The 16,160-nt window shown below is 40.8% G+C and overlaps 1 long non-coding RNA gene across 1 annotated transcript; it reads right to left on the bottom strand.

The window, feature by feature from the left end:
• Window positions 1–1,549: 1,549 nt before the first annotated feature.
• LOC139420736 (uncharacterized) lies at window positions 1,550–6,491 on the bottom strand. The gene is made up of 3 exons (XR_011635526.1): window positions 6,438–6,491; window positions 1,772–1,906; window positions 1,550–1,652 (listed from the first exon to the last, which is right to left on the bottom strand). It is a non-coding gene; the product is annotated as an uncharacterized lncRNA (long non-coding RNA).
• Between the last annotated feature and the right edge of the window lie 9,669 nt (window positions 6,492–16,160).

Genomic DNA, 16,160 nt, shown 5'->3' with positions numbered 1-16,160 from the left:
GTGGCCAGTCTACCCCTGCGCAACTTGGTAACTTGTCAGTTCTCACTGATCACACACATTCAATGTCCAATCAGCCTGTCTTATATTATTATCAGTTGAGCAGCCATTCCTCTTATTATTTGACTGAAACTCATATGCCACTGCATCATCGTCTAGCACTACCTTACTACTATTACACACACACACACACACACACACACACACACACACACACACACACACTCTCAGTGTCTGTCTGTGGTAGTGATATTGAGGCTTTGATAGATGTTGTCATAAGGTGTGATGTCTTGATAGACAGACTCCTGTTGGGCGTCGTCATCTTCATCAACATCCTCATAAGGTTGGGAGGAGTATTGTTTCTTACAGGAAGCCAGTTTCACATTCACAGCTTCTGTATTCTCATAAACATCCTAAAGAGAGGGAAAGGGGAAACAAAGTTACATGGGCATATCTACTCAAAAGACTGAATCTAGAGACTGTGGTTAGTGTGTCAGCCTTTGTAGCAGATAGTAATCAGATCAAGGTTGTGGATAGAGCAGAGAAAAGGCCCTCACCTCATACACCGACTCAGACAGCCCTGTTTCTCTGTGTGGTTCTGCAGACCCTGTGGAACACATAACATACACACATAGATAGATAGATAGATAGATAGATAGATAGATAGATAGATAGATAGATAGATAGCCTGTCTTCTCTTGAGAGCCATGTCTGCCTATGTGCTCACTGCCCACAAAATGAGGTGGAAACTGAGCTGCACTTCCTAACCTCCTGCCCAATGTATGACCATATTAGAGGTACATATTTCCCTCAGATTACACAGATCCACAAAGAATTCGAAAACAAATCCAATTCTGATAAACTCCCATATCTACTGGGTGAAATTCCACAGTGTGCCATCACAGCAGCAAGATTTGTGACCTGTTGCCACGAGAAAAGGGCAACCAGTGAAGAACACACACCATTGTAAATACAACCCATATTTATGCTTATTTATTTTATCTTGTGTCCTTTAACCATTTGTACATTGTTAAAACACTGTATATATATATATATAATATGACATTTGTAATGTCTTTATTGTTTTGAAACTTCTGTATGTGTAATGTTTACTGTTCATTTTTATTGTTTATTTCACTTTATATATTCACTTTATATATTATCTACCTCACTTGCTTTGGCAATGTTAACACATGTTTCCCATGCCAATAAAGCCCTTGAATTGAATTGAATTGAGAGCAGAGGAGAGAGACAGAGAGAGAGAGATAGAGAAACAGAGAGAAAGAGAGACAGAGAGAGAGAGAGAGGGAGAGAGAGAGAGAGAGAGAGAGAGAGAGCAGGGGAGCGAGAGAGAGAAACATAGAGAAAGAGAGAGAGAGAGAGAGAGAAAAGAGAGAGAGAGAACAGACAGAGCAGGAGAGAGAAGAACAGAGAGAAAAGAGAGAGAAATGAGAGAGAGAGACAGACAGAGAGAGAAAGAAAAGAAAGAGAAAGAGACAGAGAGAAAAGAGAGAGATAAAAATAGAGAACGAGAAATAGAGATTGTTACTCACCCTGGATCCTCTTGCATCTGTATATTATGATGAGTGCCAACATCAACACAAACAGACTCACAGAAAAAGTCATCACAGTGAACGCAATAAACACATAGGTCCCTAGAACACAAGGAACCAACAAGCACAGCTACCATCAATTAACAGGTAACACATCAACACAAATTATAACCACTAGTGTTCTAATGGAATAGTGTCTGAATGATGCAGTGTTACTGTACTGTTGGTGAAGCCTGCTGATGAAGGTGGCATTAGTGATGATGATGTTGATGCTGATGATAATGATGATGTAGAGGTCACTGAGGTTACGGTGGTGACTAGGGTCATTGGAGATGGAGACAGAGCCGTTGTTGTTTCTTGTGGAAAAATCAGAATGAGATAAGAAAATATCTAATATGAATTCAGTCAATATGAGTACATCAGTGGAGGCTGCTGATGGGAGGACGGCTCATAATAATGCCTGGAACGGAGCTTCAAGCACGTGGAAACCATGTATTTGATACCCTTCCAATTAATCCGCTCCAGTCATTACCACAAGCCCGTCCTCCCCAATTAAGGTGCCACCAACCTCCTGTGGAGTACATACATAGCTAGTGAAACATTCTACACTGAAACATTTTTAAAACGCAACACGCAACAATTTCAAAGGTTTTTCTGAGTTACAGTTCATATAAGAAAATCTGTCAATTGAAATAAATGAAATTAAGTCCTAATCTATGAATTTCACATGACTGGGAATACATATATGCATCTGTTGGTCACAGATAGCTTTAAAAAAGGTAGGGGCGTGGATCAGAAAACCAGTCAGTATCTGGTGTGGCCACAACTCATGCAGCACAACATCTCCTTCACAGAGTTGATCATTGACTGTTGATTGTGGCCTGTGGAATGTTGTCCCACTCATCTTCAATAGCTGTGCCAAGTTGCTGGAACACGCTGCCGTACACGTCAATCCTGAGCATACAAACATGCTCAATGGGGGACATGTCTGGTGAGTATGCAGGACATTTTCATCTTCCAGGAATTGTGTACAGTTCCTAACGACATGGGGCCGTCTATCATCATGCAGAAACATGAGGTGATGGCGGCGGATGAATGGCACGACAATGGGCCTCAGGATCTCGTCACAGTAACTCTGTGCATTCAAATTGCCATTGATAAAATGTCATTGTGTTTGTTGACCGTAGCTTATGCCTGCCCATACCATAACCCCAGAGCCACCATGGGGCACTTTGTTCACAACGTTAATATCAGCAAACCACTCACCCACGACTCCATACACGCTGTCTGCCATCTGCCCGGTACAGTTGAAACCGGGATTCATCCATGAAGAGCTCACTTCTCCAGCTTGCCAGTGGCCATCGAAGGTGAGCATTTGTTCACTGAAGTCGGTTTTGACGCCAAACTGCAATCAGGTTAAGACGCTGGTGAGGATGACAAACATGTTTCTGACAGTTTGTGCAGAAATTCCTCGGTTGTTTCATCATCTGTCCGGGTGGCTGGTGTCAGACGATCGAGCAGGTGAAAAAGACGGATGTGGAGGTCCTGGGCTGGCGTGGTTACCCATGGTCTATGGTTGTTAGGCCTGTGGAACATACTGCCAATTTCTCTAAAACAACGTTGGAGGTGGCTTATGGTAGAGAAATTAACATTCAATTCTCTGGCAACAGCTAAGGTGGACATTCCTGTAGTCAGCATGGCAATTGCACACTCCCTCAAAACTTGAGACATCTGTGACATTGTGCTCTGTGAAAAAACTGCACATTTTAGAGTGACCTTTTATTTCCCCCAGCACAAGGTGCACCTGTGTAATAATCATGCTGTTTAATCAGCTTCTAGATATGCCACATCTGTCAGGTGGATGGGTTATCTTGGCACATGAGAAATGCTCACTAACAGGGATGTTAGGCTCACTAACAGGAATGTTAGGCAACCTGCCTAAATGACTACAGACTTGTAGCACTCGCGTCCGTAGCCATGAAGTGCTTTGAAAGGCTCGCAATGGCTCACATCAACACCATTATCCCAGAAACCCTAGACCCACTCCAATTTGCATACCACCCAAACAGATCCACAGATGATAAAACCTCTATTTCACTCCACACTGCCCTTTCCCACCTGGACAAAAGGAACACCTATGTGAGAATGCTATTCATTGACTACAGCTCAGCGTTCAACACCATAGTACCCTCAAAGCTCACGACTAAGCTAAGGATCCTAGGACTAAACACCTCCCTCTTCAACTGGATCCTGGACTTCCTGACGGGCTGACCCCAGGTGGTGAGGGTAGGTAGCAACACATCTGCCACACTGATCCTCAACACAGGGGCACCTCAGGGGTGCGTGCTTAGCCCACTCCTGTACTCCCTGTTCACTCATGACTGCACGGCCAACACCATCATTACATTTGCTGATGACACAACAGTGGTAGGTCTGATCACCAACAACAACGAGATAGCCTATAGGGAGGAGGTCAGGTACCTGGCCTTGTGGTGCCAGGACAACAACCTCTCCCTCAACGTGATCAAGACAAAGGAGATGATTGTGGTCAACAGGAAAAAGAGGACCGAGCACGCCCCCATTCTCATCGACGGGGCTGTAGTGGAGCAGGTTGAGAACTTCAAGTTCCTTGGTGTCCACACCACCAACAAACTAGAATGGTCGAAACACATTAAGACAGTCGTGAAGAGGACACGACAAAGCCTATTCCACCTCAGGAAACTAAAAATATTTGGCATGGGTCCTCAGATCCTCAAAAGGTTCTACAGCTGCAACATTGAGAACTGGTTGCATCACTGCCTGGTACGGTAATTGCTCGGCCTCCGACCGCAAGGCACTACAGAGGGTAGTGCATACTGCCCAGTACATCACTGGGGCTAAGCTGCCTGCCATCCAGGACCTCTATACCAGGCGGTGTCAGAGGAAGGTCCTAAAAATGGTCAATGTCCCCAGCCACCCCAGTCATAGACTGTTCTCTCTACTACCGCATGGCAAGCGGTACCGGATTGCCAAGTCTATGACAAAAAAGCTTCTCAACAGTTTTTACCCCCAAGCCATAAGACTCCCGAACAGGTAATCAAATGGCTCCCCGGACTATTTGCATTGTGTGCCCAACCCCTCTTTTACGCTGCTGCTACTCTGTTTTTCATATATGCATAGTCACTTTAACTATACATTCATGTATATACTACCTCAATTGGCCCGACCAACCAGTGCCCCCGCACATTGGCTAACCGGGTTATCTGCATTGTGTCCCACCACCCACCCACCACCCACCACCCGCCAACCCCTCATTTACGCTAATGGGATCTGGGATCGTTTATTTCAGCTCATGAAACATGGGACCCACACTTTACATGTTGTGTTTATATTTTTGTTCAGTGTAGTTAATTAAAGGGGTAGTTTCGATAATTTATCCCAGTCATTTGATATTGATACATGCAGATATCTCTCTAATCCATATATATAGCATAACATTCCAGATTGAGCTTGGTTTTAGAAACCTTAGATTTTTGGATAAACTATACAGTACCTTCAAATCAAAATCAAATCAAACCTTTAATAAGAGCTACACATTCTCATGCTATGAAACAGGTAGTGGGTACAGCAGAGAGGAATAAGCGAAGTGAGAGGGTTTACAGGTAGCCTAGTGGTTAGACCATTGGCCTTTACTAGACTATGGGGATATTTTATATATGAATGCTTCCGCTCAGTGTTTGAGATCAATTGACACCCTTTACCATGATGCTTTGAGATTTATTTTAAACTGTACAACACTTACTCACCACTGCACATTGTATACCAGGGTTGGCTGGCCTTCTCTAGTCACTTGTAGGCTCAGTCACTGGTATACTTTTATTTACAAAGCCATTTTGGGTTTACTACCTTTTTATTTGGGCATATTTATTGTTCAGAAATGTGGTGGGTACTCTCTTCGTTTGCTGGACATTATCCTGCTAACTGTTCCAAATGTCCGAACTGAATTTGGTAAAAGGGCTTTTATGTACTCTGCGCCATCGTCTTGGAACACCTTACAAAATACTTTTAAACTAGAAGAACTTGTCCCAATTGGTGTTTTTAAATCACTGATGAATGATCTTGAGACTGATTCCCTGACCTGTCAATGTTTTTAATTTGCTGTTTTGGATTTTGTTATACTCTTGTGAATTCTATGGTTTTTACTAGATTACTTGTAGTTTTTCATGTTGTTTGTCTGTCATTTTTGTAATGACTTGGTGCTGCCTATCTTGGCCAGGACGCTCTTGAAACATATATTTTAAATCTCAATAAGCCCTTCCTGGTTAAATAAAGGTTAAATAAAATAAAATTGGGCCAGTAACCGAAAGGTTGCTGGACTGAATCCCTGAGCTGACAAGGTACAAATCTGTCATTCTGCCCCTGAACAAGGCACTGTTCCCCGGTAGGCCGTCATTGTAAATACGAATTTGTTCTTAACTGACTTGCCTGGTAAAATAAAAAAATGTATTCCGCCTAAAATACATCCACAAAAATAAGAATTCTTGTACGGAAGTCAATGAGAGTGTCGAACATATTTTCTTATTTCAAATTTGCTACCTGAGGCTTATTTGATAGAATAAGCTGTAATGGTAAGGTTGTGCTGATATAAGTGGACTTTATATCGGAAAAAAAACAAACAGACTTTATATCAGAGTTGATCCAGTTGTTCACATGGGTATCTGCTCTCTCATTGGCTAGAATGGTCCCACCGGATTCTCGACTCCTCCTGCCTGCCTTCCATCTTTGAGGACATGTATTTCCATTGTTAGAGCTGTCACTAAACTATATTGCCAAATATTATAGATCATCTTTGATTACAGGTAGGGGTGAGGGTCACATGACTGAAATGTTAGAGAAAAAACTTTTCACCTTTGACCTCTAGATGTACCACAGAGTAGACATCCAAACCTCGATCGACACGGATGCCACACATATACATCCCAGAATCCTTTTGGGTCAGCCCAGTGATTGTCACGGTGAACACTCCATCTGCGTTGTTGTCATGGAGAGAGAACCTCCCAGTGTTGTGCTTGGATGTGACTGTAGCCTGTTGTAGACATGTTGAGGGTCGGGTCCCTATGCAGAAGTACTTCTGACTCTCCTTGTGCTGAGGCTTGTAGGGACAGTTTACTGACACAGAAGCTTGGCTGTTGCCCTGGACGAGGGCACGGTTGTCACAGCACCAGTCTGCCAATCAAATGAGATACAAATTTCAGTTCAATTCCATTTTGTCCAAGACATTATTACACAAAGGGCAAATTCATGACAGGAAAAAAAACATGAATGTCACGTAATCACTTCTCACATGTAATATTATGTGAAGTTAATTTGATAACATGTGACAGCATGTAAAGATAACATGAAACAAAACATGTGAATGTTCTTGCATGTGGAACTGCAAATTTAAAATGTTAAAAATGTTATTTAACCCTTATTTTACCAGGTAAGTTGACTGAGAACACATTCTCATTTACAGCAACGACCTGGGGAATAGTTACAGGAGATAATGGGGGGGGGGGGGGGGGGGATGAATGAGCCAATTGTAAACTGGGGATGATTAGGTGACCGTGATGGTAGGAGGGCCAGATTGGTAATTTACTCCTGAATGTTACTCCTGAATCACTATGATAAATATAATAGTTTTTCTTGAGTGTATTGTGCAAAGCTGAAGTCCAAAGGCTAGGAATACAGGTAAAATCAGTCAATGACACAAACATGGTGGCGTTGCAGGAATATCAGAATGCCGTGAACCAAGAGGTTGTGAGTTGAAATCCCAGGTGAGGACATGTTGAATAATAATTACTGTATAAATAAACACACACAATGTAATCATGTATGTCAAATATGTACATTGAAAACACTGCAATTATTTTGTGATGTTCTGGGGACATCCTAATGAGTCATTTCTGTTTCCAGGGCATCATCTGTAAAATCTCATGTGAAAAATATTCACACGTGATCACGTGAAAATCCATATGGGAAATTTCACATGTGAAATAAAATGTCACGTGCAAAACGTGGAAATTTCATGTGAAATCATTTTGTAAGGGATGTGCTGGACAAAGCGATTTTAGATATATTATATACAAATACACAGTAAACATTGGTAAATTGTCATGAGTTTAGTCAATGCCATCTGTATCTAACTGTCTTTAGAGTTTATTTGAAATTGTTAAATGTGCCTGCGTCATCTTTGTGTTGATGTTCCTGAAAAATGATTTTTTTAAATACATGTATAAAAAAGGGAACTTACCTTTGACTACTTGCAGTCTGACTTCTGTATAGATGTCTTTCCCATATCTGCTCACAGCGCACCAGTATATCCCAGCATGCTGTAGGGTCAGTTGAGTGACATTCACAGTGAAGACTCTTCTCTTTATGTCATCATGCAGAGAAAAGCTGTCTTTCTTAGTGTGGTGAACTCCCAATTGAGTTTCAATGACAATATCAGAGTTGCCACAGCCCCTATTACAGAGGTACTTTTTGTAATTCTCATACCCATGGCCATAGGAGCAACTGATCTCTGCTTCTCCTCCCTCATATCCTGATACTACGATCTCCTCTGCAATAGATACACTCCACAGAGCAGCTGGAGAGAGACAACAAGTTCACATCAGACACAGATCTGCCCTTTAGTTACGAGCTGCTTCAGCACAGAGAACAGTCAAATAGAAGGAACAGCAAATCAAATGTGTTTAGCAACCGCAACAATGTCCAGTGTTCTTCAAATAAGCTTTATGTTATGTTTTGTAGATATGATGATGAACTCACCAGAGAGGCTAAAGAACACTCTTCGAAGACTTGTCATGATGAACTGCTGTTCTCAGTTTGTCTATACTGACTTCATTAAGTTGCTGTCTCCTGTCTCTCACCTTCAGATTATTCCTACTTCCTCCTAGTGAGGGTAGGTTAGCTAGTCTCTCTCTCTCTGTGTCTGTGTGTGTCTCTGTGTTATTCTATTCTCTCCGCTTCAGTGTTTCCTGTGTGTGTCGACTTCTTTCTGATGGGGGACACCAGCCCTGCAGAACACGCATCGTTGTTCACAATCATATAATGTGCATGTGTGTGTGTGTGTGTGTGTGTTATTTGTATACAAAGCCATTTATCTGTTCAAGAGTCTACTATTGAACAGTTAGGTATCCATTGTTTTACATTCAGCAGAAACAGATTTTTTGAAAGAGTCGCCAGTTCTGTACATAGGGAAACCATAAAAAATGGACAACAATATATTTTTCCTCCACCTGGGATTTTGTCACATCAATCATTTAGATTTTATTTTATCATGAACATTTCTAATGTTGTAAAAAACTAAATTACATGGTAGGGTACTAGGGGGTAACTAGATATCACTAACTAATTTCCCCAACACTTTCCCTGGTGCTCAGCAAAAAAATTCCTATGTTCATCATAACTTTTGGAGATATTTAAACAAAACGATTTTGTGGTAAATGTATATATTTTTAAAAATATATATATATTTTTCGTTCTAAATATATTCCAATGAAGTTAGATCTATAATTGTCTTTTAAATATACAAGTAGGAAAGCCTTAAGAGAAATAATCCACTTGCTTACAGAGAAAAATGTAGATAATTTGAGTAAAGTAGTAATATGTTGGATGAGTTTGTTGGGGGCAACTCGGCCCCCCCTACTATGGGGTAACAGGCCCCTAGGGGCAGTAGAACGGTGCCGTTGCAATTTAATATTTGCTCCCCCCGCCACACTGTACAAGAGGAAGCAGTTTAAGAAAAACCTTTCTGTGGTGAAGCGGGTAGAATATGTACTTGATGCAAAGAAAGGAAGAAGTTTTCGGTGTGTTCCTATTCTGCAGTCACTGTTACAAGTATTGAGCAACAAGAATTTTCAGGATAAAGCTTTAAAAATAAGGCCTACCAGTTTTTCTCGAGACGAGTCTTTTTATGATGGCACACATTTCAAAGAAAATGACTGTTTATCAGGAGATGAATTAACCCCATCTTTACTTCTCTATGTTGATGACTTTGAAGTGTGCAATCCCCTTGGAACATCCCACGAAAAGCACAATATCCCAGGAGTCTATTGGGTGTTGGCAAATGTCCCATTACAGTTTAGGTCCACACTCAAGTCTATATGTTAAAACATATGGATATGGGAAGGTGCTAGAGCCACTTTTAAAAGATCTTGCACAATTGGAGGAAGAATAACTTTGAATTCCTGTGCTGGGAAAGATACTGAAAGGCACATTTGTTTGTTTGGTGGCAGATAATCTTGGAGCCCACTCTATTGGTGGATTTGTAGAGAGTTTTAGTGCAACGCATGTCTGCAAGTTCTGTTCGGCTGAGCTGTCTGAGATCCAGGTAAAAGAAGTGAGAACTGGGGCATTCCAACCCAGAACAAAGCAGCAACATTCTGAACAAATACAGACAGTTTTAGAAAATTCCACCTAAATACATTGCTATGATGTGAAAAAGCAATGTGCTTTGACTAAAAAACTGAAACATTTTGACGTGCTATCTGGCTGTCCACCAGATGTGCTGCATGACTTTTTTGAGGGAATCCTGCCTCTGGAACTGGCACTGTGCTTAAAGGTTTTAATCAATAATAAATATTTTACTCTGTTGGAACTCAACAATCTTATCACACAGTTCCCCTGTAAGTGGAGTGATAAAACTGACTGCCCAGAGTCAATTCCTCTTGACTTGATGAATCCAAGGAAAATAACTATTGGAGGAAATGCTCATGAAAACTGGTGCATACTGCATCTGCTTCCATTCATTATAGGAACTAAAATCCCTGTAGGTGAACCATCATGGGAAATTCTTATGGACCTCAAAGATATTGTTGAACTTGTGGTTTCGCCAATTCACACAGAACAATCAATTTGGTACCTTGACAGCAAGATATCCAAGCACAGGCATAGATTCTTAGAGGTTTTTCCTCAGGGTAGTCTTATCCTGAAACATTTCAATGAACACTACCCGCAGCTGATGAAGGCGTGTGGACACCTTATAGCTTTTTGGACTATGCGATTTGAAACTAAACACAGATTTTTTAAACGGATTGTTCGACAGACCGACAGCTTTCGAAACATTTTGCTGGCACTTGCAGTTAGGCATTAACTAATGCTTGCATACCATCTGCATGGCACCAATCTTGTCAAGCCTGCCCTATCTGCCACAAAGCTGTCCGTTTGTTGCTTTGGAGATGTTAAAGGATGACAAAGGAAGCGGTACAATTTTATTTTCTAGATGAGACTTTTGTTCAGATGGCAAACACACTTTCCTGCAATGGTACCAACTACTCGGTTGGAATGATCCTAACCTATGGATCCACTGGAGGTCTACCAGACTTTGTTGAAATACTTTGAATGATCGTTGTTCATGGTGAACTTGCTTCTATTGCCAAGTGTCAGAATGCTTGGTATAATGGGCACTCTAGGGGGTTTGAGCTGGAATCCACACAGAAGCTTAAGGTCATTAAGCAAAAGGAGTTGGCAGACATCTACCCACTAACAGCATACTCTTTTGGCCAAGGTAACCCTGAAGCACCATATTTGCCTGCAATATTAGGTAACAACCTTGGCCAGCAGCATACCACCCTGCACACCACTGCTGGCTTGCTTCTGAAGCTAAGCAGGGTTGGTCCTGGTCAGTTCCTGGATGGGAGACCAGATGCTGCTGGAAGTGGTGTTGGAGGGCCAGTAGGAAGTACTCTTTCCTCTGGTCTAAAAAAAATATCCCAATCCCCCAGGGCAGTGATTGGGGACACTGCCCTGTGTAGGGTGCCATCGTTCAGATGGGACATTAAACAGGTGTCCTGACTCTCTGAGGTCATTAAAGATCCCATGGCACTTATTGTAAGAGTAGGGGTGTTAACCCTGGTGTCCTGGCTAAATTCCCAACCCTCAAACCATCACAGTCACCTAATAATCCCCAGTTTACAATTGGCTCATTCATCCCCCTCCTCTCCCCTGTAACTATTCCCCAGGTTGTTGCTGCAAATGACAATGTGTTCTCAGTCAACTTACCTGGTAAAATAACAGATAAATGGAATAGTTTTAAATGTGGTGTATTTATACATGGGTTTAAAAACAATGCCTAGGTCATGACGAATTTGTTATAGAATTGCTTGGTTTTGGAAGTTTATTATTATGAGATCTAGTAAGCAGCACTTGATATCGATTTAATGGGACACCCATGTTTGACATCATACCCATTTGATAACGTTAATGCATTTTTTCTTGACAGGATCACTATCGCTACAACCGAATAGGATTGTCTGCCAGGCTACAGCTCCTATTGGAGGGCCCTGCTATCCGTAAGCTAACATTGCCTTCTGGAATCCCTGCTACTGTGGCTGAGCTTGGCACAATTGTGAAAGAGACATTTCATCTTAAGAAATTATTTGTTCTACAGTACATGGACAGTGCATTTGGAGATCAGTTATTTTCTTTGCTTGATACTGAAGACCTAAAGGATGAAGACACCATCAAAGTGGATGACCTTGACTCCCCACCTCTTATTACTTTAAATGTACAAGAACTCAATAACAGCTCCACAGAGACATCGGATGAGAGGGGCTCCCTTGGATCACGTGACACTGTGATATTGTCTTCTCCAGAAAGTACCTTTTCCCAACGCTCCAGTCCGTGGCCATCTGAGTCTGAAGTTCCTCGCTTTGCTTATGATACAGAGCTCATTCTTGAGGCAGCTAATGAAGCACACATGAAGGATGGAACACTAATCAACAATCTGTGAAATCAGCCATCCTGGAAAAACTGAAAGGATCTTTCAGTTAACAGCCTATCCGTCATGTCTACATATTTGTCAGGTTGCAGAAGCTTTGGTAAAAAAGTACCCATGTCATAAAGAGCCTGGGGCCTTCTCAGGCCTGTATGGATGGCAAACCAGCCTGAAGTACAAGATGGGCAATTACAGATCGAAACTGAGAGGAATTGGTTGCCCAGAACTGGAAATGAACTCTGTCAAGAGAAAATTACCAGAGGACAGGCCCGTTGCCAAGAACATAAAAAAAAAAACAAAGAAGGCGGAGGTAAATTACCTCCCACCCCACCCTGTTGGAGAAACAGATGAGACCCTGGAGAGGAAGCGAGTGGAGCTACTGGGAGAAGTACAAATATATGACAACCACAACATTGTGAGTGCCAAAATGGCAAAGACCTTCTCATATGGAAGACAAGATGTCCTTCAGGCCCTTCCTGTGAAGGACTTCAAAGAAAGATGGCCAGCCCTGTTCCAGCCCACTCAGGTACAAAATACAGCTGAATGAAAAGAGTCAATGTAAGTAAAAAAAGTATTTTGATTTAAATATTTATAAGATCATTTTTTCTCTCTCTCTCTCTCAAGGAAGAATTCAGAAGAATTACAACTGTTGTTCGAGTCCAACGTTATGCAGAAGCTAGACAAATTTACACCAAAACTATTGGACTTGTTTAAGTCAAAAGGAGGTGCTGTAAAGGCAGACAAGCAGATAATCCTTGAAGTTCTGTACAGGGTATGCACAGTAACACCTTCACAATAGTATTTAGGTTAAATTGTGCATTTATTTGCCTGTATTAAATGCAATTATTTGTATAACATCATATTACAGTGTAACACCATCCAGGAAAGAAGAGAGTGTGATCATTGGCTTGATCATACACCTCTGCAAGAGGGTTGAAGACCTTATCACAGAATACAAGGTAAAGGTTTTTTACTGAAGCCATTTCAGTGAGACATCACTGAAGCCATTTTAGTGAGACATCACTGAAGCCATCTCAGTGAAATATACCTTTGAGGTGTTCCAAAAAGTAGTCTTGGAACTTGATGATCTCAGGACGTCCCCACGGGTCTAAGCTCTAAAGATGACGTTACTTGTTTTCAGAGATATCTAAAGATATCTATGAGAACTCTCAAAGGGCCACTCACAAACTGTGGTCTAAACCCTACTCAGTAAGCCGAACAGCTAGTTGCTAGGTGTTATAGGACCTACAGTTTACATTATGCTCTTTGTAAGGTGAAGTCATAAGAGACATTGTCAATCCCTGTTTTAAAAAAACCTGCTTTGTTTTAAAACTTACTCCATATGCACTAGTGGATATCTGAGACTACTTGTCAGGTGCAACAATCTGGATGTAACTTTACCTAAGGAGGCAAGGTGGAGTTATACCCAGAATGCTAAAACGTGTCAAAATAATATGTCCATACGGGCTTCACTTGTGCATATGGAGTCAGGTTTAAGGGACAATTTGGCATATATTGTGTAACAATATGTGCAATGTATGTTTTGAAAACCCATATTTTCCTTAATCTAAAACAGTTTGAATGAGGTTGTATTTGAGCTAAAGTTCATATGGTGCTTTGTGTAAAGTATATTAAGACAAATCATTCATTTACGTTTCTGTTAAAATATTGCTTTGTTGTTTTAAGGGGCACACAGACCTCCAGAAATGTCTTGCCAAACTGTACAAGATGTGAGGTCAAAGTGCTAATCCCAAACTATCACCTAAACTTTATGCAGTTGTGAAGATCTAAAATGATTTGTAGTCAGGTGCAAGCTATCTTGAATGTAACTTTCCTTAAGGAGGAAAGGTGGAGTTATACCGAGAATGCTTACAGATTACAAAATACGATTGATTGCCTAAGGAGTAGGGTTTAAGGGACAATTTTATTAAAAATAAAGGTGTGGAAGTTTGAAGTTGAACACTGTTGTTTCTTTTTGCGTTTTCCCTTGTATAGAAATAAAAAATAAAAAAATGTAAATTATCCCAAGTATATTGAGGTAACTATTTGCATCAACTTTTTGAGTATATATTTCAGTAGTAGGAACCCAATTTAAATACATTTTACTAACCTGCATACCATAAGTAACTGAGCAAAAAACATTTGTAGATAAAACATGGAATATCAATTACCATACTGAGTAAATTCAGCAAATTAAACGTGCAATATTAGTTCTGTAACTGATTACATTAAGTGTATCAAACTTATAACATTAGTTCTGGGACTTAAGCAGGAATGATTTAAGCAGGTAAAAAAATAAAATGTTCTGAACCTGATAAAATTAAGTTGAATGAAAGGAATTTTTGAGATCCAGTTAGTTGTTTGTCCTCCTTTGATTTACTTAAAAAGCTGATGCAAATAGTTTTTAAGTAAAAGGGGCACACTATTTTTTACAGTGCGGGTTTATTCTGTTTTTCTCTCAAATCATAGTCAAGAAAGAAAATCATTTCTGAAAAATGTCACTTGTAGTCTAGTTGGAATTGACTGAATTTAAATGAAATTGACCCCGTGAGTAGCCTAACCCATCCTATATACAGTACTTTAATAAATGATATATTATACTCATTTTGGCATTGTGCAATAGGCTATAATAAATTACATTAGGTCTAGTGTAAAGGCAAAACTAGGTTTACTTGTCAAATGGGTAAAAAACTATTAACTGTACATAAACAGGACAAGGATGCGATGCGCGCGTCCATCAGAACCCATATTCTAACCAACTAGGCACAATTGCGGCAAACTGAATTGATGGAGACTGCGTCCATTTTTTATTGGAGATTTGAAAATAACATTGGGATGAGAATAGCCTATGGTTTATGTCGTGAGAATGGTGTGATACTTTGCGGCACACGGCATTGAGCACCGCGGGGTGATTCGCCTCCTCTGTGGGTCTCTATCAATATGTTCTCAGTTTGCGTCCTCTTGGTCCGCCTCCAGGCAGAGCGCGTACAACCCTCATCGAAGCAGCTACAGCCGCGCATGGTCGCCAATCTGTCTCGTTTATGGGTCACAGCATCATTTTAGGCAGCCTTCACCGGAGGATAGCGAACATTTGGACAAAGCAGTCCCTTACAGGATTTCAAATAACATTTTACCGGGTATTCTTTCAAAGAATTATTCTCTTTTTCATTATTTAGGCCAACGTTTCCTTGCCAACTGGATATTTTGTATTTCTTGAAACCCCTATGGCCAGTCTTTAAATCAATGAAATGATACGTCTGCTGTGCGGTCCTGCGCGTCATCGGACACCTGGCTGGTTTTACAGGGCGTGGTGTTCATGTAAGTATTACATTTATCTTAATGTGGATTTATAAAATCTGTATAGAAAAATGATGTATCAATATGTGGCATGTTTTTACGGGTACATGGCAGGTCGTCCCGATTCACATTGTGGTGGTGCAGAACGTCATGTGACGCAATTAATCCCTGAACGGCAGATGGATGGAATAGGTATTTTTATTATTGAGCACTGGCATAATATTTGTCGCAGCGTTTTCCCCATTAATTGGTGAGCATCACAGTCACCCATTACCTGCTTGTGTACCAGCTATACGTCAGTCTTGCTAATGATCCTTATAAGTAACATGTACAAAAATAATACAATACGGTTTATGATAATAGCCTAATAATAATTATTAGTGTTATTACATAACATTCATAAACTCTTTTGTTAATCATATTTGAGTTTATCATATAAAATGCATATATGATTTGCCCACATTTTGGCACGCTTCATTTTAATGAATGCAAATCCGTGCCTGTTATAATTGAACTCTGATCTGATGACTATGCACAACAAAATATAGCTCATGGGTTTCTCCATGAAGTCAGCA

This window comes from Oncorhynchus clarkii, chromosome 11 (assembly GCF_045791955.1).
Source record: "Oncorhynchus clarkii lewisi isolate Uvic-CL-2024 chromosome 11, UVic_Ocla_1.0, whole genome shotgun sequence".
Lineage (NCBI taxonomy): Eukaryota > Metazoa > Chordata > Actinopteri > Salmoniformes > Salmonidae > Oncorhynchus > Oncorhynchus clarkii.
This window is presented reverse-complemented; position numbering and strand designations above follow the sequence as displayed.